We start from the raw sequence: 22,577 nt of genomic DNA, 5'->3' as shown, positions 1-22,577 counted from the left end.
ATTGATGTTTATGGGGAAAGCGTGCACGAGCACGTCAAAACAGTGCTTGCATTGTGTGCGGTATGGAGCTCAACGCAGCCACAACGCACGCACAAGCCAGCTGTTTGAAAACTTGTAATGGCTGCGCTATAGGGGGTTAAATAAGCAACTTTTTGTTGCATTTGTTAATTTCCCTATAGCGCGCATAACTCGTAATCTAGGTGTGTGTGTCTTAAAGAAAAACTACACTAAAGCCTAAACATGAATAGCACACAGAAAGAAAAAAAAACAAGGGGTTAACTTTGACACAATTTAGAGGCTTAATACGCGGACTATTGTTATATACCACAATATAACTTAGAAAGTTTGAAAATTGCAAATGAAATATCAATTACATATATACTCATCTGCTATTATAGATCAAAAAGATGTATATAAAGCTTTTAGTGAGCAGTAATCAAAATAACTGGCTTTGACTCTCAGTGTCTGTGGAGGAACCCTCTGGAGCTCAATTTGAAATATATATTGAGTCTAGGCTGAAAGTGGCAAAGCAGTGGAATGGTTATAATTATCATAACATGTACAGACTTCATTATCATTATGATATGTTAGACTCCAAAAAGGAGAGCTGAATATAGAGATAAATACCCCTATCGTATAGTTCCAGTTATTGCAATATAGCGGTAAGAAAGATGTAGGAGGGAAGATGGTGGGTTTATGGGAACGTGATGAAGCATAGACTAACAACCTACAAAGTAGGTGTTATAATGTAAAGCACCATATTAATTGATTTAATTTGCTATGCTGCAAAAAGTTGATCACATCTCCATCAATGTTAAATCCATATGGTGTTCTTGTTTTCAGATAAAAATCCAGAAGGCTTCTCTATATAATAATTTTTTTATTTATTTTTTATTGAGGTAAATTAACATAGAACAATAGTCAAGTTCCAGAGCATTACACATATTATTATTATACTTTATTTATGAAGCGCCAATATATTCCGCAGCGCTGTCCATGGATACAATTTATTTAAATAAAACAATGATATAAAACTTGTATGAGACAGGGCAAAATTTACAAACACATACAGGAGGAATTGAGGGTCCTATTCCTGTGGGAGCTTACAATATACTTATTGAACTGATACAAAGGAGTGGAAATACAGGATTAGTAAGGCACTGGTAGCAATATAGAACAGTTCCCTCAGGTGATATTATCAAAGAATGCGTATAAGAAGCATAATTATTTGTACTGCCCTCCTTGGGTATAGGAGGAGAGAGTAGTAAGAAGAGATAAGGAAAAGAAAGGGGAGAGATAGTGGGAGGAAGACAAGTGGAAGTCTGCTATGGGGTTAAGGTACGCGGTCTTGTGGATGCCTGAGTTCTAGTAAGATCTTTCTACTTGGTTAGCGGGCATTTATTGGGGTTCATATTCCCAAATCTGGTGTTGCAGTTCTACAGAATTGTTGATTTGGGATACATAGGACTCCATTGGTTTAATGTAGCGGAGGATTGGAATGACCTGGGACCATGTGGGTGACGTCAGTTTTAGCCACGCATGAGCTATGGTTAGTTTAGTAGCTAAGAAGAGGTAGATACAGAACATTTTCTGAGACAGGCATAGGTTGTTTGGGAACATATGAAACAGAGCTTGATATTAAAATCTGTGCGTTTGGAACAATAATAAAAAACCTGATGCGGCAAACTGTCAAGCTTGGGGCAGGACCACCAGATGTAGAGAAGCACCTATTTCTCCGCATCCTCTCCAACAAATAGGGGAATTGGTGGGTGGGATCTTGAATAGTCTGACAGGAGTGAAATGCCTTTGCAGTAGTATTTTAAGGTATAGTTCGTAGAGAGAGGTACAGTGTATGGCATTCTTAGTTAGGCATGCTGCTCATCGCTAGATCAGGGGGTCAATGTTTATGGCCAGGGAGGTTTCCCATTGGCAAATTGGAGGGGATTTTAAGAAAGTTGGGGAATTAATAAGGCTCTGATATGAATATATTAGCAGTTTTTTAGAGTGGGTACAGGTTTGCCATCAAAGTTCCCAATGTGTTTTGTTTCTTAGAGTCGTATTAGTAAAACCCCAAGATCTCAAAAATCTAAATAGCCTCCAAAACTTCAAAATGTAAGGGTGTTGGGGTTCAAATCGTGCGATAAAATTTTTATGGTTTAGTAATTTGCCGTCTTGATAAAGGTCAGTTACTGTGTGTATATTCAATGTTTGCCACATGTCACCATGGGTGTCAGGTAGAGTGAGTAATAACCCGCGAATGGTATGTGGTGGGGACGGGTGGGGGGCTATATCTGGGAGGTGAGGAATTCTATCCCATAATTTCAAGTTGCAAGTAATTATGTAATTCGAAAGTAACGTTTCCGGCCTTTTGTGTTTAGGGATCCAAATTAAATCCAGAAGTTCTATTTTAGGTGGTAGTCACGCCTGTTCTAGGATTTTCCATTTGCTCTCAAAAGAGGTCACCCTCCAGATAGTTACATGTGAGAGTCTAGCTGCTTCTAGGTAATATAGAATATTTAGAATATTTGGGCCGCAGCACCTCCTGCAGTGATAGGGTGTTGTAGAGTTTTGATGGTCACTCTCTGGATTTTATTTCTCCAGATGAATTTATTGCAGAGTTTTTGGAATTGGCTTATTAAGGATTTTGGGATAGGAATCGTGAGGGACCAAAATAAATAAGTTAGTTTAGGAAGGATGCAATCCTTCCCAGCCACAATATTGAGGGGAGGTTCTATTTATCTTTTGTGGCTTGAAAGGTTCGCAGTAAGGGGTAGAAGTTGGTCATAATGACCTTGGTCAAGTCATAAGAGAGAAAAACACCCAGGAAAATGTATGTTTTGTTTGCAGGTCTTTGTTGTTTCGGGGAGATTTATGGCGTAAGCTTCTGTTTTTATGATATTTAATTTGTAATGGCTAACGTTTCAGACATTTTCTAAAAAGTGATTGGTGGGTGGGATCTTGAATAGTCTGACAGGAGTGAAATGCCTTTGCAGTAGTATTTTAAGGTATAGTTCGTAGAGAGAGGTACAGTGTATGGCATTCTTAGTTAGGCATGCTGCTCATCGCTAGATCAGGGGGTCAATGTTTATGGCCAGGGAGGTTTCCCATTGGCAAATTGGAGGGGATTTTAAGAAAGTTGGGGAATTAATAAGGCTCTGATATGAATATATTAGCAGTTTTTTAGAGTGGGTACAGGTTTGCCATCAAAGTTCCCAACGTGTTTTGTTTCTTAGAGTCGTATTAGTAAAACCCCAAGATCTCAAAAATCTAAATAGCCTCCAAAACTTCAAAATGTAAGGGTGTTGGGGTTCAAATCGTGCGATAAAATTTTTATGGTTTAGTAATTTGCCATCTTGATAAAGGTCAGTTACTGTGTGTATATTCAATGTTTGCCACATGTCACCATGGGTGTCAGGTAGAGTGAGTAATAACCCGCGAATGGTATGTGATGGGGACAGGTGGGGGGCTATATCTGGGAGGTGAGGAATTCTATCCCATAATTTCAAGTTGCAAGTGATTATGTAATTCGAAAGTAACGTTTCCGGCCTTTTGTGTTTAGGGATCCAAATTAAATCCAGAAGTTCTATTTTAGGTGGTAGTCACGCCTGTTCTAGGATTTTCCATTTGCTCTCAAAAGAGGTCACCCTCCAGATAGTTACATGTGAGAGTCTAGCTGCTTCTAGGTAATATAGAATATTTAGAATATTTGGGCCGCAGCACCTCCTGCAGTGATAGGGTGTTGTAGAGTTTTGATGGTCACTCTCTGGATTTTATTTCTCCAGATGAATTTATTGCAGAGTTTTTGGAATTGGCTTATTAAGGATTTTGGGATAGGAATCGTGAGGGACCAAAATAAATAAGTTAGTTTAGGAAGGATGCAATCCTTCCCAGCCACAATATTGAGGGGAGGTTCTATTTATCTTTTGTGGCTTGAAAGGTTCGCAGTAAGGGGTAGAAGTTGGTCATAATGACCTTGGTCAAGTCATAAGAGAGAAAAACACCCAGGAAAATGTATGTTTTGTTTGCAGGTCTTTGTTGTTTCGGGGAGATTTATGGCGTAAGCTTCTGTTTTTATGATATTTAATTTGTAATGGCTAACGTTTCAGACATTTTCTAAAAAGTGATTGGTGGGTGGGATCTTGAATAGTCTGACAGGAGTGAAATGCCTTTGCAGTAGTATTTTAAGGTATAGTTCGTAGAGAGAGGTACAGTGTATGGCATTCTTAGTTAGGCATGCTGCTCATCGCTAGATCAGGGGGTCAATGTTTATGGCCAGGGAGGTTTCCCATTGGCAAATTGGAGGGGATTTTAAGAAAGTTGGGGAATTAATAAGGCTCTGATATGAATATATTAGCAGTTTTTTAGAGTGGGTACAGGTTTGCCATCAAAGTTCCCAACGTGTTTTGTTTCTTAGAGTCGTATTAGTAAAACCCCAAGATCTCAAAAATCTAAATAGCCTCCAAAACTTCAAAATGTAAGGGTGTTGGGGTTCAAATCGTGCGATAAAATTTTTATGGTTTAGTAATTTGCCATCTTGATAAAGGTCAGTTACTGTGTGTATATTCAATGTTTGCCACATGTCACCATGGGTGTCAGGTAGAGTGAGTAATAACCCGCGAATGGTATGTGATGGGGACGGGTGGGGGGCTATATCTGGGAGGTGAGGAATTCTATCCCATAATTTCAAGTTGCAAGTGATTATGTAATTCGAAAGTAACGTTTCCGGCCTTTTGTGTTTAGGGATCCAAATTAAATCCAGAAGTTCTATTTTAGGTGGTAGTCACGCCTGTTCTAGGATTTTCCATTTGCTCTCAAAAGAGGTCACCCTCCAGATAGTTACATGTGAGAGTCTAGCTGCTTCTAGGTAATATAGAATATTTAGAATATTTGGGCCGCAGCACCTCCTGCAGTGATAGGGTGTTGTAGAGTTTTGATGGTCACTCTCTGGATTTTATTTCTCCAGATGAATTTATTGCAGAGTTTTTGGAATTGGCTTATTAAGGATTTTGGGATAGGAATCGTGAGGGACCAAAATAAATAAGTTAGTTTAGGAAGGATGCAATCCTTCCCAGCCACAATATTGAGGGGAGGTTCTATTTATCTTTTGTGGCTTGAAAGGTTCGCAGTAAGGGGTAGAAGTTGGTCATAATGACCTTGGTCAAGTCATAAGAGAGAAAAACACCCAGGAAAATGTATGTTTTGTTTGCAGGTCTTTGTTGTTTCGGGGAGATTTATGGCGTAAGCTTCTGTTTTTATGATATTTAATTTGTAATGGCTAACGTTTCAGACATTTTCTAAAAAGTGATTGGTGGGTGGGATCTTGAATAGTCTGACAGGAGTGAAATGCCTTTGCAGTAGTATTTTAAGGTATAGTTCGTAGAGAGAGGTACAGTGTATGGCATTCTTAGTTAGGCATGCTGCTCATCGCTAGATCAGGGGGTCAATGTTTATGGCCAGGGAGGTTTCCCATTGGCAAATTGGAGGGGATTTTAAGAAAGTTGGGGAATTAATAAGGCTCTGATATGAATATATTAGCAGTTTTTTAGAGTAGGTACAGGTTTGCCATCAAAGTTCCCAACGTGTTTTGTTTCTTAGAGTCGTATTAGTAAAACCCCAAGATCTCAAAAATCTAAATAGCCTCCAAAACTTCAAAATGTAAGGGTGTTTGGGTTCAAATCGTGCGATAAAATTTTTATGGTTTAGTAATTTGCCGTCTTGATAAAGGTCAGTTACTGTGTGTATATTCAATGTTTGCCACATGTCACCATGGGTGTCAGGTAGAGTGAGTAATAACCCGCGAATGGTATGTGATGGTGACGGGTGGGGGGCTATATCTGGGAGGTGAGGAATTCTATCCCATAATTTCAAGTTGCAAGTGATTATGTAATTCGAAAGTAACGTTTCCAGCCTTTTGTGTTTAGGGATCCAAATTAAATCCAGAAGTTCTATTTTAGGTGGTAGTCACGCCTGTTCTAGGATTTTCCATTTGCTCTCAAAAGAGGTCACCCTCCAGATAGTTACATGTGAGAGTCTAGCTGCTTCTAGGTAATATAGAATATTTAGAATATTTGGGCCGCAGCACCTCCTGCAGTGATAGGGTGTTGTAGAGTTTTGATGGTCACTCTCTGGATTTTATTTCTCCAGATGAATTTATTGCAGAGTTTTTGGAATTGGCTTATTAAGGATTTTGGGATAGGAATCGTGAGGGACCAAAATAAATAAGTTAGTTTAGGAAGGATGCAATCCTTCCCAGCCACAATATTGAGGGGAGGTTCTATTTATCTTTTGTTGCTTGAAAGGTTCGCAATAAGGGGTAGAAGTTGGTCATAATGACCTTGGTCAAGTCATAAGAGAGAAAAACACCTAAGTGTTTTATGCTGGACGTGGACCAGGAAAATGTATGTTTTGTTTGCAGGTCTTTGTTGTTTCGGGGAGATTTATGGCGTAAGCTTCTGTTTTTATGATATTTAATTTGTAATGGCTAACATTTCAGACATTTTCTAAAAAGTGAACTAGGTGTGGTAAGGAGTTAATTGGATCTGATGTAAGGACGGTTAGATCATCTTCAAATAGTGCTGTTTTTTGGATAGTGCCATGTAGGTTATTTCCAGTAATATTGGGATGAGAGCGGATAGCTTTGGCTAACGGTTCCATAATCAGGGTGAATAAGAGAGGGGAAAGAGGACACCCCTGTCTGGTCCCATTGGAAATAGGAAAGGGATGGGAACAAAAACCTAGGCCTTTGACATTGGCTGATGGATTGGAATATAATGCCCCTATAGTTATACGGAATATGGACAAGAAGCCAAATCTCTGTAAGACACATGACATATATGCCCAGTTTACCCTGCCGAAGGTTTTTTCTGCATCCATCGACAGGGTGACACAATGGAGACCCAGACGTTTTGCCTCAAAGAAAATGTTTAAAAGTTGAAGTGTATTGTCAGGGCCTTAACAGGCCTTGGTGAATCCTACTTGGTCTAGGTTTACCACTAATGGTAAAATGGAGTTCAGCCTGGTTGCGAGGATTTTGGCGTATAGCTTTACATCGAAGGTTTAAAAGGGAAATAGGCCTATAGCTACCGCAATTGAAGGGATTTTTCCCAGGCTTAGGGATACTAATTATGTTTGCCTGTAGGTATTCTTTAGGAAAAGATCCAGTAGAGCTAGCTTTGGAAAAAACTCTGAGGAGAAGAAGTGTTATTATTGGTTGAAACTTTTTGTAAAAGATATCTGTATATCCATTTGGACCTGGAGATTTTAAAGATTTAAGAGATTTAATGGCTATTTTCAGTTCTGTAAATGTAATGGGGGAGGCAAGAAACTCTTTCTGGTCTAAAGAGATAGTAGGAAGATCAAGATTTGAAAGAAAGTTGTAAATTGTGGTATAAGTAGGGATTGTTAGTGTGGAGTCCTCAGACAGGTTATACAGTGAGGAGTAGTATGTGGCAAAGGCGGAACCTATCTCTTGGGGTTTAGTGTATGTTTCGCTGTTTGTCCGTATACAAGAAATTCTGATCACAGCTGTTTTTTGTCTCAAAAGGTTGGCTAAAAGTTTATCTGCTTTATTGCCTTTATGGTAAAATATTTGTTTAAGTTGGTTTAGTCTAGAAGCAGTACAGTAAGTTTTAGGATAGATTCTTTAATCTCTTTCAGTCGGGTTAATAGGTCGGGAGTGGGGTTATTTTTATGGACAGTTGAGGTGGTACAAAGTGAGATCTGAAGCTGGGCCAGGGTAGCACCAGCTTGTTGTTTTTTGGTAGCTTCTAGTTTGATAAATGAGCCTTTTAAGTAGGCCTTAAGAGATGCCCAGAGTGTGAAATCATCTACTTGATCATTATCGTTGATCTGAAGGAAGTCACTGAGGTTGCGAGTGATGGAAGTTATTGTTTTCAGTGAGGAAAGGGGTGTTGGAGAGAGTCGCCAACTTGGGCGTGATTGGAGATGAAGTGGTGAGTGTAGATGGAGGTGGAGGGGGTCATGATTTGACCATGGCCAAGGGGTGATCCAGGCCCTGGATATATTGTCTAATAGATTAGGGCGGCAAAAGAAGAAATCAATTCGGGAGTAGGAATTGTGTAATGTGGAGAAGTATGTGTAGTCTCTATCCGTACTATTTTGTGTACGCCAAATTTCAAATAAATTAAATTGAGTCATGAGTGTTTGGAATTTATAAGATTTATCTGTTGTAAGTTTGTCAGGTTTGCGGTTAAAATATTTTTTTCTATCTACCTGGGGGTCCCAAATTAGGTTGAAGTCCCCAGCTCGTAACAGGTGGCCTTGAAGTAATGTGTCTAATCATTTTAGAAATTTGCGCAGCGATGTGATTTGTCATTTGCTTGGGCCGTAGTAAGATGCTAAAGTGTAGAGGATATTGTCAAATTTACAAATTAAGATGAGGTAACATCCCTGTGTGTCTGATTCGGCATAGATTTTCTCATAGGAAATGTTTTTATGTATGATAATGGCCACGGTAATATTGGAATGAGAGCGGATAGCTTTGGCTAAAGGTTCCATAATCAGGACGAATAAGAGGGGAAAGGGACACCCCATCTGGTCCCATTGGAAATAGGAAAGGGATGAGAACAAAAGCCTAGGCCTTTGACATTGGCTGATGGATTGGAATATAATGCCTCTATAGTTGTGCGGAATATGGACGAGAAACCAAATCTCTGTAAGACACATGACATATATGCCCAGTTCACCCAAACATACAATAGAAGGGGGGGGGGGTAGGGCATGATACAACATAATGTTCAGAGTGTATTTAATGCTGTCAACGGTATAACACAAAATACATAACAAAATTATAAATTTTATAACTAAATATATAAAACATCTGAGTAATGGTAACCTATTATAAAAGTTAACATCAGAACTATATCCAATGTTCCCTTAAAGGGACACTGAACCCAAATTTTTTATTTTGTGATTCAGGTAGAGCATGCAATTTTAAGCAACTTTCTAATTTACTCCTATTATCAATTTTTCTTTGTTCTCTTTGTATCTTTATTTGGAAAAAAAGGCATCTAAGTTTTTTTCTTGGTTCAGTACTCTGGACAGCACTTTTTTATTGGTGGATGAATTTATCCACCAATCAGCAAGGACAACCCAGGTTGTTCACCAAAAATGGGCCAACATCTAAACTTACATTATTGCATTTCAAATAAAGATACCAAGAGAATAAAGAAAATGTGATAATAGGAGTAAATTAGAAAGTTGCTTAAAATGTCATGCTCTATCTGAATCACAAAAGAAACAAATTGGGTTCAGTGTCCCTTTAAGTACACAACAGTTAACATATTCTGTAAGTGAAAGAACATTGGGGAAATGATAGCTTATGCAGTTAAATAGCAGCTAGTCTTTTCTTTGTCTTTCCTTACTCTTCTCTTTTTTTCCCTTCCTTCCTCCCCTCTTTTCCCCTATTTTTTCCCTTCCCCTGTTTTTCTCTTTGTGTATCAATTTGTTCTTTTTATGTCCTAATGAATTGGGAAAAAAATAACCCTTAAATTTAATTTCTAAATTTGTGACACCTGGCAGGATCTTGGAAGGGAATGGATGGATAAGGGAGCAGTGGGAAGAGGGTTCAGTGTCCCTTTAAGTACACAACAGTTAACATATTCTGTAAGTGAAAGAACATTGGGGAAATGATAGCTTATGCAGTTAAATAGCAGCTAGTCTTTTCTTTGTCTTTCCTTACTCTTCTCTTTTTTCCCTTCCTTCCCCCCCTCTTTTCCCCTATTTTTTCCCTTCCCCTGTTTTCCCCTTTGTGTATCAATTTGTTCTTTTTATGTCCTAATGAATTGGGAAAAAAATAATCCTTACATTTAATTTCAAAATTTGTGACACCTGACAGGATCTTGGAAGGGAAGGGATGGATAAGGGAGGAGTGGGAAAGGGGGGAGGTGGAGTAAGGGATCAGGGTCATATAAACCTGAAAGGGATTTGTAATAAAATGGTGATGGTGGGTCAACCTAGGTAGTAAAAATTGAAACAGTATTAAGCCTTAACTAATGTAGACAGGATCTGCTACACTTAAAATGAAAGGTAGTGTTTTGAGTGTTTATGTAACAACATTGTGCTTCCCTTCCTTTGCTATACTACAGTAGAATACATTAGTTTAAATACACAATTATATCAAAACATAAGATATGGTGGTTAAATGGGGTACCTTCAGTTTTACCGAACATAGTCACCAACCCGAAACTTTGTGAACAAAAGAGTCAACATACAAAAGGGTATTTTGGTGGGTAACCGACTTAAGATAACTGGTTCACAGTTCTTGCCTAGAAAAAGAGGACTGTTTAAGAGTTAACCATATCTGTGGCCTGACTATGGCCTGGAGCTGGTTCCCATGAGGGAACTGTAACATTCAGATTAGGAGGTAGTTGCTGGTGATTTGGTAGAGGGATCTTCCATGATGTTAGAAAATCAGTACCTTGAGTGATGGTTGAAACTGTATATTGTTGGTTGTCATTGTTAATGATTAATTTTGTTGGGTAACCCGACCTGTATTTTTTTTTGTGTGATCGTAAAACCCTGGTGAAGTCCCTAAATGATCTCCTCTTCTATAGGGTCCTCATGGACAGATCCACAAAATGGAGATGTCCTGGAACCTGCTGGGGAGGTTGGGTTTTGACATGGAGGCTCTCATAGATCTTTATTTGTATGTGTAGAAATGAAGACATATCATCACATCTCGCGGTTTATTATCTGAAAGGGTACAGGGCTCTGTGTGCCCAATTAAGGCCTTTAATAGGTGTGTACGGTTGAGCTAAGCAATTAAATTGCTCTTTCAAGAAAGGAACCAGGTCTCCTGGAGGAATTGTTTCCGAAACACCTCTAATCCGAAGATTATTTCAGTGGGAGCAATCCTCCATATCCGCCATTTTGTCTTCCAGTTGAGAGAGTTGGTCTGCCAATGATTGTGTATATGATAGCATATTGGCTTGATCTACCACTACATCCTCTTTTTTCTTTCAATCGTGTCTACCCTTTCATTCATAGCATTAAGCTGTCTCCGCATATCTGTTAGAGATTCTGTAATCTGAGAACTGAAAGAGGAGTGGTGTGTTTCTAGCAACGATATTAGGGAGTCTAGGACAAATGTTGGGGTAACTGTGGTAGCAGCCGAATCCTGTAAGGTTTGAAATGTTCAGGCCACTAGGTCTTGGTTAGTGGATGCAGGGTTAATTTCCATTTCAGGTCCCTCAGAGTCCAGTTAGGAGGGTGTGAAATGGTCAATGACCATTCTCTTGGGTCCAGTAAGTGGCTTTGTATTTTTCCCCTTAGAAGATTGTGCCATGTTACAATGGAAGGTATATGATGCATCCAAAAAACAAACTTGGTGGTCTTAGCTGCGTCACGGCGGTTGATAGTGTGTAGATGCCTTTTGTGGGCTTGTATGGGTTTTGGCACAGGTGGTTTGGTCAGCAGACCCGCTGTCTTAGGAGGCCAGACGTCTGCAGGGACTGGATGGGTGTGTGCGGGTAGGCCGTAGATTCAGCCATCTTCAGCATATCTTCTATCGCGGGTGGAAAGTTGTCGGAATTCATTCTCTTTTGCTCTCGGATATTTCTCCACTAAATCCAAATCGAGTTTGAGTCTCTCTCGTACCTCAAGGGGTTTTAATTATTGATTTTTTTGTTTAGCTGATGGCGGAGCTCAGTAGAGGTGCGTCCGCTCGGCTGTTAACTCCGCCCCTCTATGTAATAATTTTACATTAATATCCCCACCTCTCCTGGTAGCTCAGACATGTTCTATGACCTGCAAGAGAAACTTGTAACATTTTTGTTATTATGATTTATAAAGTGCCTGGCTAGATCAGAACACGATATGCCCTTTTCAATATTATTTTGATGTTCCCTTATCCTGAATCTGGCTTCCCTAGAAGAGTAACCAACATATTGCTTCTCACATATTGTGCATTCTGCCATGTAAATTACATTAGTTGTTCGACAATTGGTACAGCTAGTGAGGTCATAGATTCTCTGTGTAACCCTAGACTGAAAGTGTTTAGTCATCCTGGCACATCCACAAGCAATGTATTTGCTAAAGTGGCATTTATAATGGCCTTTTACGCTTAGCCAGCTACTGGTATGGTAAATACATATATACTGTATTCAGTAGTATTTGACTCAGTCAGATGCCCTGTTTAACAGTTTTCTCTTTTTTATTATAATGACATTACATAGCATTTAGCAAATTATATATATCATCCATCTTATACACTGGAGAAATACATTTTTACACAAATAACCTTATTTAGAGATTTATTTCTGCTTAGATCATTAAAAAAAAAAAAGTATCTCTGTATTTAGATATTTTTCTGCTTTCCGCCATGTAAACCATGTACAATGAATTTTATTATTATACAGTTTGTTGTCTGTTTCTCCCTTTTCCCAGATCCATGAAAGTGCATTAGCCTCTGAAATAAATAATTCTGACTGGTAATGCAAAACTGAATTAGATAACTCAGATCAGTATCACTCTAATTTCCTTGATCACCGTAAGACCTAAATCAAATTTTGCTTTATTCCCAGATCATGATAACTGTTTAAATCATTGCCAGCTGAAAATTGAATTAAAATTTATGATTGATCCTCCGGTAATAATAATAATAAAAAAAAAAGAAAAACATCTAGGCTTATGTGCATTAAGTCCCGGCAGTGCAGGGAATTTTATTTCTCAAGGCTAAGTCCCTTACTTACACCTCTGTTTATTTTAATAATTAACACATTGCACTATGCATTTACAGTAAGTATCTACAGAATGAGAATGTAGCGGTGCATCATAATGCTCAGAATCTCTGCATTGATAAAGTAATTACACATTGTATAATTATGCTGCATAAATATGATCAATATCTTGCTAATGAGACTAATACACTATATTTTGTTAAGAGCATAGATACTCATCATATTTATACAAAATAGCAAGATGATTATCAATGTTTTACTCTTCATAATTATATGTTGCAGCATGACTATTATCAGTGTATAGGTAGTAAATATAACTGTATATTGTAGAATGTTGGATTATCTATGCAGTGATAATAAACATGCAGCAGTAGCAGCATTCATTTCTGCTTAGTATCTAAACATTAATAATGGTAATGTTGCCCAGCATAATGATGAGGAGTATCTATACCTAGATAATAATTGCATTGCATTTAGTAATACTGAATATTTATAAGCTAATAATGTATACAAATGATGTGTTTATATACATTATAATCATGCTGCACATTACAATGGTAAAGAGAGTCTACTTACTGATAAATTCTGTAAAATGATAGGCACATATTAAGTAGAAGTAGATGAAAGCCAAGGTATGGCCTATATCCAGAAAGAATAAGGCGATAGAATATAGATACATTTTGTTTAACTGTATGTATTCTGTAGCTAAATCTTTTTAACCCTTTAAGGACATAGCTTTCATTTTGCTCAATTGTTTTATGACGGAAAAATTCTGTCATATGTCCTTAAGAGGTTAAATTGCCCAAGCTGTATGCAAGGAATAGAGCTAAATGTAGGAAGATGTATATTTATTAAGATATTTATTTATTAAGATATTTATTTATTAAGATATTTATTTATTATGTGTGCTCAGGTGAATGCATCAACTACTGGGCAAACCAAAGGTGGTCGCAATGTGCATTTTGGTCTTGCCGGAATAATGTCCTATGATATTCTACTAGGGTAAAGAAGTAGGCAGACAGCTATAGCACGTAAAATAATTATTTGGCAAGAAATAAGCCAAGAGGTGTCTGCCCAGGGTAAAAACCTTAAAAATGTATATAACTGTAAAAAAAAGATTTTCAGATATTAAAAGAATTATTAAAATGAAACTTTCAAAAGAAAGAAGGTCAGCAAGAGGTACAGGGTTCTGCATATACCACAGACCTCATGGACTATGAAAAAAGTTATTAATTTGATGGGCCTGAGGTTGTGGAGGGATTAGATGTTCAAGGAGACACTTGACAATTATGCGGGTAAATTATTATTATTATATTTATTGTAAAGCATGTATTTTAATTCAAATTGAAACACCTTTAATTACTTTTTAATTGACTTACTCATATATAGCATTATGATTTAAAATAAAAATACATATTGTTTATGTTACATAATTTTTTTGGTTTTCTTGCAATCCTTTCCTGAAAATCAGACATAGAAAGGCACAGATGTTGTTCAAAGTTTATTTAACATTTTATGTGTAATGGCATTAGCTCAAGTAATGCATTTATATAGTTCCAAGTAGTGCATTGCTGCTTTTTCAATAATGGTTACATAAATAATTATTTATTTTATCTAGATCTAATTTGTATAAGATAGTTGTATCTTGGGTAATGATCTAAAAAAATAATTGTTTGTCTTATTTTTATGTTTTGTTATAGGATCTCCTCCTACACAAGCGTCTGATCCTTTATTTACAGGATATTGCAGGATGCAGCAGCGTCCCTCAAGAAGGTGGTTGGTATTTTTGTCTATAGTGTCCCTCAAGAAGGTGGTTGGTATTTTTGTCTATAGTGTCCCTCAAGAAGGTGGTTGGTATTTTTGTCTATAGCATCCCTCAAGAAGGTGGTTGATATTTTTGTCTATAGCGTCCCTCAAGAAGGTGGTTGGTATTTTTGTCTATAGTGTCCATCAAGAAGGTGGTTGGTATTTTTGTCTATAGTGTCCCTCAAGAAGGTGGTTGGTATTTTGTCTATAGTGTCCCTCAAGAAGGTGGTTGGTATTTTTGTCTATAGTGTCCCTCAAGAAGGTGGTTGGTATTTTTGTCTATAGTGTCCCTCAAGATGGTGGTTGGTATTTTTGTCTATAGTGTCCCTCAAGAAGGTGGTTGGTATTTTTGTCTATAGTGTCCCTCAAGAAGGTGGTTGGTATTTTTGTCTATAGTGTCCCTCAAGAAGGTGGTTGGTATTTTTGTCTATAGTGTCCCTCAAGAAGGTGGTTGGTATTTTTGTCTATAATGTACATTTTCTTTTTTTATAGAAGAGAATGAGAATAATTTTGAACGAGAGGAAACAATGTTACTCTTTGAAGGTAACTACTCACTACTACTTGTCATATAGATAACATTGATTTAACCACTCAACAATAGAAGTTATATTTAATGTGTGATGTATATATGTATTGTTTTGTACCTTACAATAATGTGTATGTTGTGTGTATATATATATATATATATATATATTTTTTTTTTTATTTTTTTTTTTTAAAGGATTAAATGCAAAAATTTTGCCTAAAATTCATTTTTATATTGATTTAGTTTTACTGCTGTGGTCTATAACATAGACTGTCTGTAAAATATCAGATTTATAGTTGCCGATTTTATTAATTTATAGAATAACATTTTGTATACTGGACTCTATGTAAACACATTGAACATAAGAATTTACAAGGCTATTTTTCAATTTTTATATTTTGTGTTGAGTTTATGTTTCAAACAGATAAGATAAGCAAGCGTTTGTGTGTTTACATAAAGGGAAAACATACTTAAGATCTGTCATTGCCTGCAAGCTCAACTCATTTATCTTTATGCCCAAATAAAATTTTAAATGCATTTTTTTTATTAATGTTATACTCCGCAGATGGTATAACATGTCAGTATACTGTCCTTTTAAAAACTCAACAACCGAAAAAGTGCTTTGGGTTGATTGACATCTCCCTGCTGACCGCTGATTGGCCGCAAGTCTGCAGGGGGCAGCGTTGCACCAGCAGCTTTTGTGAGCTGCTGGTGCAATGCTGAATATGGAGATCGTAGACCTTTTATACATAGGCCTCAAGGTCCTAACTCAAGTTTACCTAATAGGTAACATTGTCAAATCTTTAATATATTAAATGTTTTTCTTTTTTTTCTTGCATACAGATGAATCTGAAAATGTAGAACATGTTAAAGAGGCATCACCAGTGCATTCCACAGCTACAAATATAGATGTTCCCGAAGACCCTGTTAATGATCAACCACCCAATGAGTCAATATTCTCCAATTAGCCACTACTTTTAAAACCGAACAAAGGGCCTTTTTTTCGAGAAATGCAAGACCTGCAAAGGGAACGTCTCGAAATTGACCGGGCAAAACTTAGCTGCACATGTGGAAACTAATAGGCTGCTTGAATTGTTAGTTAACATGTTGCAATCAAGAAATGAGAATCATTTTTTTTTTAAGTTTATTTTATAATTTGTCAGTTGATGTTTGATATTTTTTTACAGCTCTAAAAGTTCATATTTTTAATAAAAAATATAAATAACATTTTACATTTTTTTTATCATGTCTTGCTAGTATCTACTAATTTCATCCTCATAAAGTTTGAAATAAATTACAGCCACTCATATACATTAAAATATATTTTTAATATAACAAAAAAAGAACTTCAGTAAAATAAAAAAAATAAAAATAGGATATACACATTTGTTTTTAATACATTTGTTCTGTCAGTACTCTTCTAACATTTTGTATACTTCTTGTAAAATTATGCATTTGAATTTCTAATCCATCAAATTCAGCAATTTTATAGCAAGACAGGAGGCTTCATATTTTGTATCAAATCTTTACTGAATTCCAAACAGCAGCAAAGAAAACTGAACAGGAAATTTGCATAAAAGTTGCAACAGTGCAGCACCAATCAGCACACAGACTATGTGGCCGAATTATCAAGCTCTGAATGGAGCTTGATGCCCCTGTTTCCGCACGAGCATCCAGGCTCACCTGAAACAGCAGTTATGAAGCAGCGTTCTTAAGACCGCTGCTTCATAACTGGTCCGCCTGCTCTGAGGCAGAGGACAGAAATCAACCCGATCAATTACAATCGGGTTGATTGACACCCCCTGCTAGCGGCCCGCGAATCTGCAGGGGGCGGCATTGCACAAGCAGTTTACAAGAATTGCTTCTGCAATGATAAATTCCGACAGCGTATGCTGTCGGCTTTTATAGATGTGCGGCGGACATGATATGCTTTAATGTATAAGAGTCCTAACACACTACAGGAACTCCCTCTTTTTTTTGCTGCTTCCAGACAGCAGGTTATGTAAGTTTTCTCTCCATTTATCTTAAATTATAATAATTGCTTAATTTGGTTATTGATATATATTCTGGTTTTATTTTATCTTAAATTCACTTAGCTTTAAGTCTGATCATTAGGATCAGTTTTATATATATATATATACACACGTTTCTTTCAGTCTGCTTATTTTCCAATTGTAAGATTAACATTTATTTTTCGTTTGCACTTCAGACTGCTTTAAAACCATCTTAGATTAACATTTATTGTAATGGCATACAACTTAATTGTAACAGCATATTATTTTATGTAATGGCATGAAATCTTCTTTAATCATTGGTGACAGTGGCGTCTTACCTTGCAGTGGTCGTGCGTCCTTTTTCCGCTCCGATCACTTTCTCCTTGACTGCTGGTTCTCGCGGTCACAGTAAAGACTGCCCCTCTTACCTCTATCTTCGCAGAGTTTTACTCTGGTGCCGGGTTGAGGCCTAAGTGGATGTTCCTCTGACCAGCTCCTTATGCCGGTTGGCGAAGCGAGCCGCTCCTCTACACAGCCCTGGAGGGCAGCGTGGCTGTATAATGAATTTGTTAAAAATTATTTTCAGTTAGATTTACCATCAGTAGCCTTGTATGTTCCCAAGACATATTTACATTTATTGGTGCTATCATTTGTTTACCTTTAATAACAGATTCATTATGCAGTCCCAAGAAGACTCTCAATCTGTCCCTAACATCTCTCAACCAATGAGACCACCCTTTCTTTGTCCAAAGACCTTTTCAATTACATTAACTCTAATATTGCAGCTGCCTTAAAACAAAACAATCCCCCTCTCTCTGAGATGGATCCTAATGCATCTCCCGCTAAAGTGATATCCCCTTGGATTTTAACAGTACCCCTCTCACCCTCGAATGCTCTTCCCTCCTCATTCCCGAGCAGCCAGGTCAAAACACCTAGAGCCGCTTGGCAGCAGGACCAGCTACCCCCCAGAGTGAGTAAACTGCCTTCCCCTCCCTCTTCCCCTTTTCCATTTGCGGGCAGACTCTGTAATTTTTCCCACATGTTGAACTTAATCTCTCAAAATCCCTGGATTAGACATGTGCAGCCGTGAAAAATTTGGTTCGGATCGATTCGGACCAATTCGAATTTCGGTTCGGATTGATTCGAATTCGGAAGAAATCAAATGAATTCGTTTCGGATTCATTTGGATTCTTTCGGATTAAAAAAAATTCGGTTCGCATTCGTTTTGGTTCGGATCGATTCGGTTCGAATCGATTCGGATTTTTGGAAATTCGGTCACTGTAAAGTGGGATGTGCTGTGTATTACACTAGTATACTAGTGTAATACACAGCCATCCAAATCCATCCGAATCTACCAAATAAATTCGAATCGATTCGGATTTATTCAGTAGATTCGGAACTACTGCAATTCGGAAATTCGAATCGATTCGAATTCCGAATTCGAACAAATTCGTCCGAATTTCGATTCGGGCCGAACCAAATCGCACATGTCTACCCTGGATTTCCCAATCGATTTGGGGTTTCAAACTCGATTTCATATGTCCTCCTTTTCAGGACTCTCCCCCAAATCCTATTATTTGGTCCAAAGAAGCTTCGGCCTTGGTTCAAGCAGAGGTTCTTTCCTTAAGTCGCAAAGGCACCATATAACCTTTCCTCTCCTTAGACTGAGGCTTTATTAGCAACCTCTTTCTGGTAATGAAAATGACAAGTGGTTTTCAACCCATCATCAACGGGATCTCAATTACTATGTGACATATCGCCATTTCAAGATGGAAAGCATTCACATGTTGGGAGATATTCTTTGAATTGGAGATTGGCTGGTCTGCCTGGATCTGACCGACGCATACCTCATGGTGCCAATAACCCAGAATCTCCGGAATCTCTCAGATTCATCTGGGCAAACCAAACCTGGCAGTTTACTTGCCTCCAGTTCAGCCTCAGTTTTGCCCCTTGGTGCTTTACCAAGCTCATGAAGCCAGTAGTGGCATCCCTGAGAAGCAGAGGTATTCACCTTATTATATGGGGCATATGTATCAAGCTCCAAATGGAGCCTGTAGGCTTGCCAGAAACAGCAGTTATGAAGCATCGGTCACAAAGACCGCTGCTACATAACCTGTCTGCCTGCTCTGAGCAGGCGGACAGACATCACCGAAAATCAACCCAATCGAGTACGATCGGGTTGATTGATACCCCCCTGCTGGCGGCCTATTGGCCGCGAGTCTGCAGAGGGCAGCGTTGCACCAGCAGCTCTTGTATTCAGCGAGGTCTGTCGGACCTGATCCGCACTGTCGGATCAGGTCCGACAGACCTTGATAACTAGAGGCCTATACCTCAATGATATTCTATTTATTGTAGAGGATCAGACGATGCTCAGCCATCATCTAGACAACACCATATACCTCCTTTAAGGTCTAGGTTTCGTCATTAATTTTGAAAAGACATCCCTGTTGCCTTTGCAATAAGTGAAATTTATAGGCTTTAACATAGACTTCACTTCGGGCCTCCTGCTCCTTCCCCAGAACAAAATAGACAGAATCAAATTGATGATTCAAAGAGCCCTTGTTGCCCCCATGGTGTCCATTCGACAACTGTCCAGGATCATTGGTCTCTTGTCCTCTTTCATTCAAGCAATCTTTCCCGCTCCGCTTCACTACTGGGCTATGCAACGCTTAAAGATTCAGTCTTTCCGGGAATCTAGGTCTTACCACCAAATGATTTTCCTGACAGACAAAGTGAGAGCAGAAATTTCCTGGTGGTTGCTCCACATGAAATCATGGAACGGCAATGCTATATTTGGCTTCGGTCCGGATTTTGTTCTATCCTTGGATGCCAGTCTCCTGGGATGGGGGGCTTCCTGCAGAGATCTGGCTTCTAGAAGTTCTTGGACTTCACTAGAAAGCTCTCTCCACATCAACTGTCTAGAGCTGTTAGCAGGATCCTTTGCAATCTGATGTTTTTCAAAACAATTTACAGACTGTTGCATCCTTCTTCGGATGGACAACATTTCAGCCGTCCAGTACATTAATTGCCTGGGTGGCATCAAGTCCAAAGCCCTTTCAGATTTGGCCTCCTACCTGTTTAGGTTTTGCATTTCCCACAACATCTCCCTCCAGATGCAATACATTCCTGGTATCACCAACATGGTGGCAGATTGGTTTTCTCACTTCTGGAGACATTCCAGTGATTGGCGACTTCTTAGCCCAATTTTTCTATCTATCCAGAAATCCTTTAGTCCCTTTTTCCTGGATCTGTTTGCCTCCCGTACCAACCATCAACTTCCCCGATACTTTAGTTTGTTTCTAGACCCAAGGAGCGAGGTAACAGATGCCTTCCTACAAACGTTTTGGATGGTTCAGAAAACCAGATTTTGACTGGACCTTGTCACCCCTTTTGGCTGATGAAACCCTGATTTCTTCTTCTCTTGCAGATGACTGTTGCCCCTCCTCTCCTGCTTCCCCAGAACCTGGACCTCCTGTTAGACCCGAGAGGACTCCTTCAGGATCATCTGCCTCTGTTAGTCTGGCCGATTTCAGAGGATCCTGGGCCTCTGAGGGCCATTCTAGAGACGCTCAGTTGCTCCTCAGAGAGTCTTGAGCTCCAGGTACTTGAAAATGTTATTCTTCAGCCTGGTTGTCATGGGTTCAATGGTCCAATAGCAGGCAAGCAGACCCCTTTTCAGCTCCTCCTAATTTATTTGTGAATTTCTTGACTGAGCTTTTCTGTCAAGGGAAAGCTTTTCGTTCTATCAGCCATCTCTGCAGGACACCTTCCAATTGATGGTAGTCCTGTGGGTAAACACCTGTTGGTGTGTCGCATTTTGAAGGCCATTCATTTGAAATGTCCTTCTTTGCCTCAATATTCACAGCTTTGGGTCGTTTCTTAGGTCCTCAATTTGCTTAATTCCTGGCCTACTAATGAGGCTCTCTCTATGAAGCAACTGTCTGCCAAATTGGCCATGCTTTTACGCTTAGTTTCTTTTTGGAGAATCTCGGATATTCGTGTTTTAGACATCGAAGGTCTCTTGTTTTCTCCGGAGGGTGTTTCTTTTGTAGTCTCTCGGCATACCAAAAGCGCCTCTTCATCCATATTTTATCCGTATTTCCCTGAGGACCATAATCTCTGTGTGGCCCTTTGACTTAAAGAGTATTTAGCTAGAACATTTCCTTCTCAATTGTCTCAATGGGGTCAGATTCTCATTTCTTACGTCCCTCCATTCAAACTTACTTCTTACTTCTGTGCATTAAAAATGCAAAATATGAACCCTATAGTCTTGCTATAAAAGTTGGATAATTATAGCCTTGGTGTATAAATAATCTAGATTTTATTAAAGACAGGAGGCAAATATTTTCTCTTCCCTTGTATTTTCCCTCCCAAAAAAAAAAAGTTTTCTTTATAAATGTATGTTTCTTGCATGTCTATAGAATGAAATAAGGAGCAGTGGTTATTTGCATTCTCTTTTATTTTACAGTGTAATCATCTTGATGGTTCTTTCCACTGGTTTCCTTCTTAAGCTGCCGTTTCTGGTTGATCATTGATTGTTCCGGTTCAATAGTTCCTGTATCTTCATCTCAAAAATAAGAAGAAGTTCCTGTAATGTGTTAGGACTCTTATACATTGTCTGTGTGCTGATTGGTGCTGCACTGTTGCAACTTTTATGCAAATTTTCTGTTCAGTCTTTTGGAATTCAGTAAAGATTTGATGGAAAATATTTGCCTCCTGTCTTTAATAAAATCTAGATTAATTATACACTGAGGCTTTAATAATCCGAATTATGGTTTCTCTCGATATAAGCCTGAGTAATTAATAAGAAATCACGTTAAATTGTCATAATTTCTATACAGTTAAATTTCGACGTTTAAGGTACTAAATGTGGTTGATGGACCTCATTATTATGAAGGTGGACTTTAGAATTTTTAGTGGAACTTTCATTGACATTATAGTCGTAATTTATATGATTCATTTAGGACATATAATGTTTAATGGTTGTTCAATTGATCTTCAGTTTTGATTTGTTTGCTTGGTATTAATATTTGAAATCTAAACCTTGGTAGAATCATATGCTAAATTTATAAGCCCTTGGAGGCCATGTCATATCTTATTAAATTTTATTTTTGAGTTGTAACAAATATAGATGGTAATTGTACTTACGTACGTGGAGTTATTTAAGAGTTGGCATAAAATAAGTTATTCTATAAAAAATAAATATTAATGTGACAAGGGCACTGTCAAAAGTGACTTATATAGAATATAAACAAAGTTTGAAAATTTGTACCAATTTTCTTATTTGAACATTAATCTTTATATTCAACATCATCTGTGAAAACAAAACACAACAAAAATGTTTACCTTATTTACAACATGACAGCTCCCAATGTATTAGAGTCATTTATACCTTACGCTTATTTAGTCGTCAATTTTTAAACAGATATTTAAAAATTTAAAATGATATCTTTTTATTTTCACTCGAAACTTTTGTTTCAAGTATTTGTTATTGCACAGTACAAATTAGTTTCATGTTTGCCGTTAAAACTAATGTTTATAAATATTATTGCA

This window comes from Bombina bombina, chromosome 3, assembly GCF_027579735.1.
Source record: "Bombina bombina isolate aBomBom1 chromosome 3, aBomBom1.pri, whole genome shotgun sequence".
NCBI lineage: Eukaryota > Metazoa > Chordata > Amphibia > Anura > Bombinatoridae > Bombina > Bombina bombina.
This window is presented reverse-complemented; position numbering follows the sequence as displayed.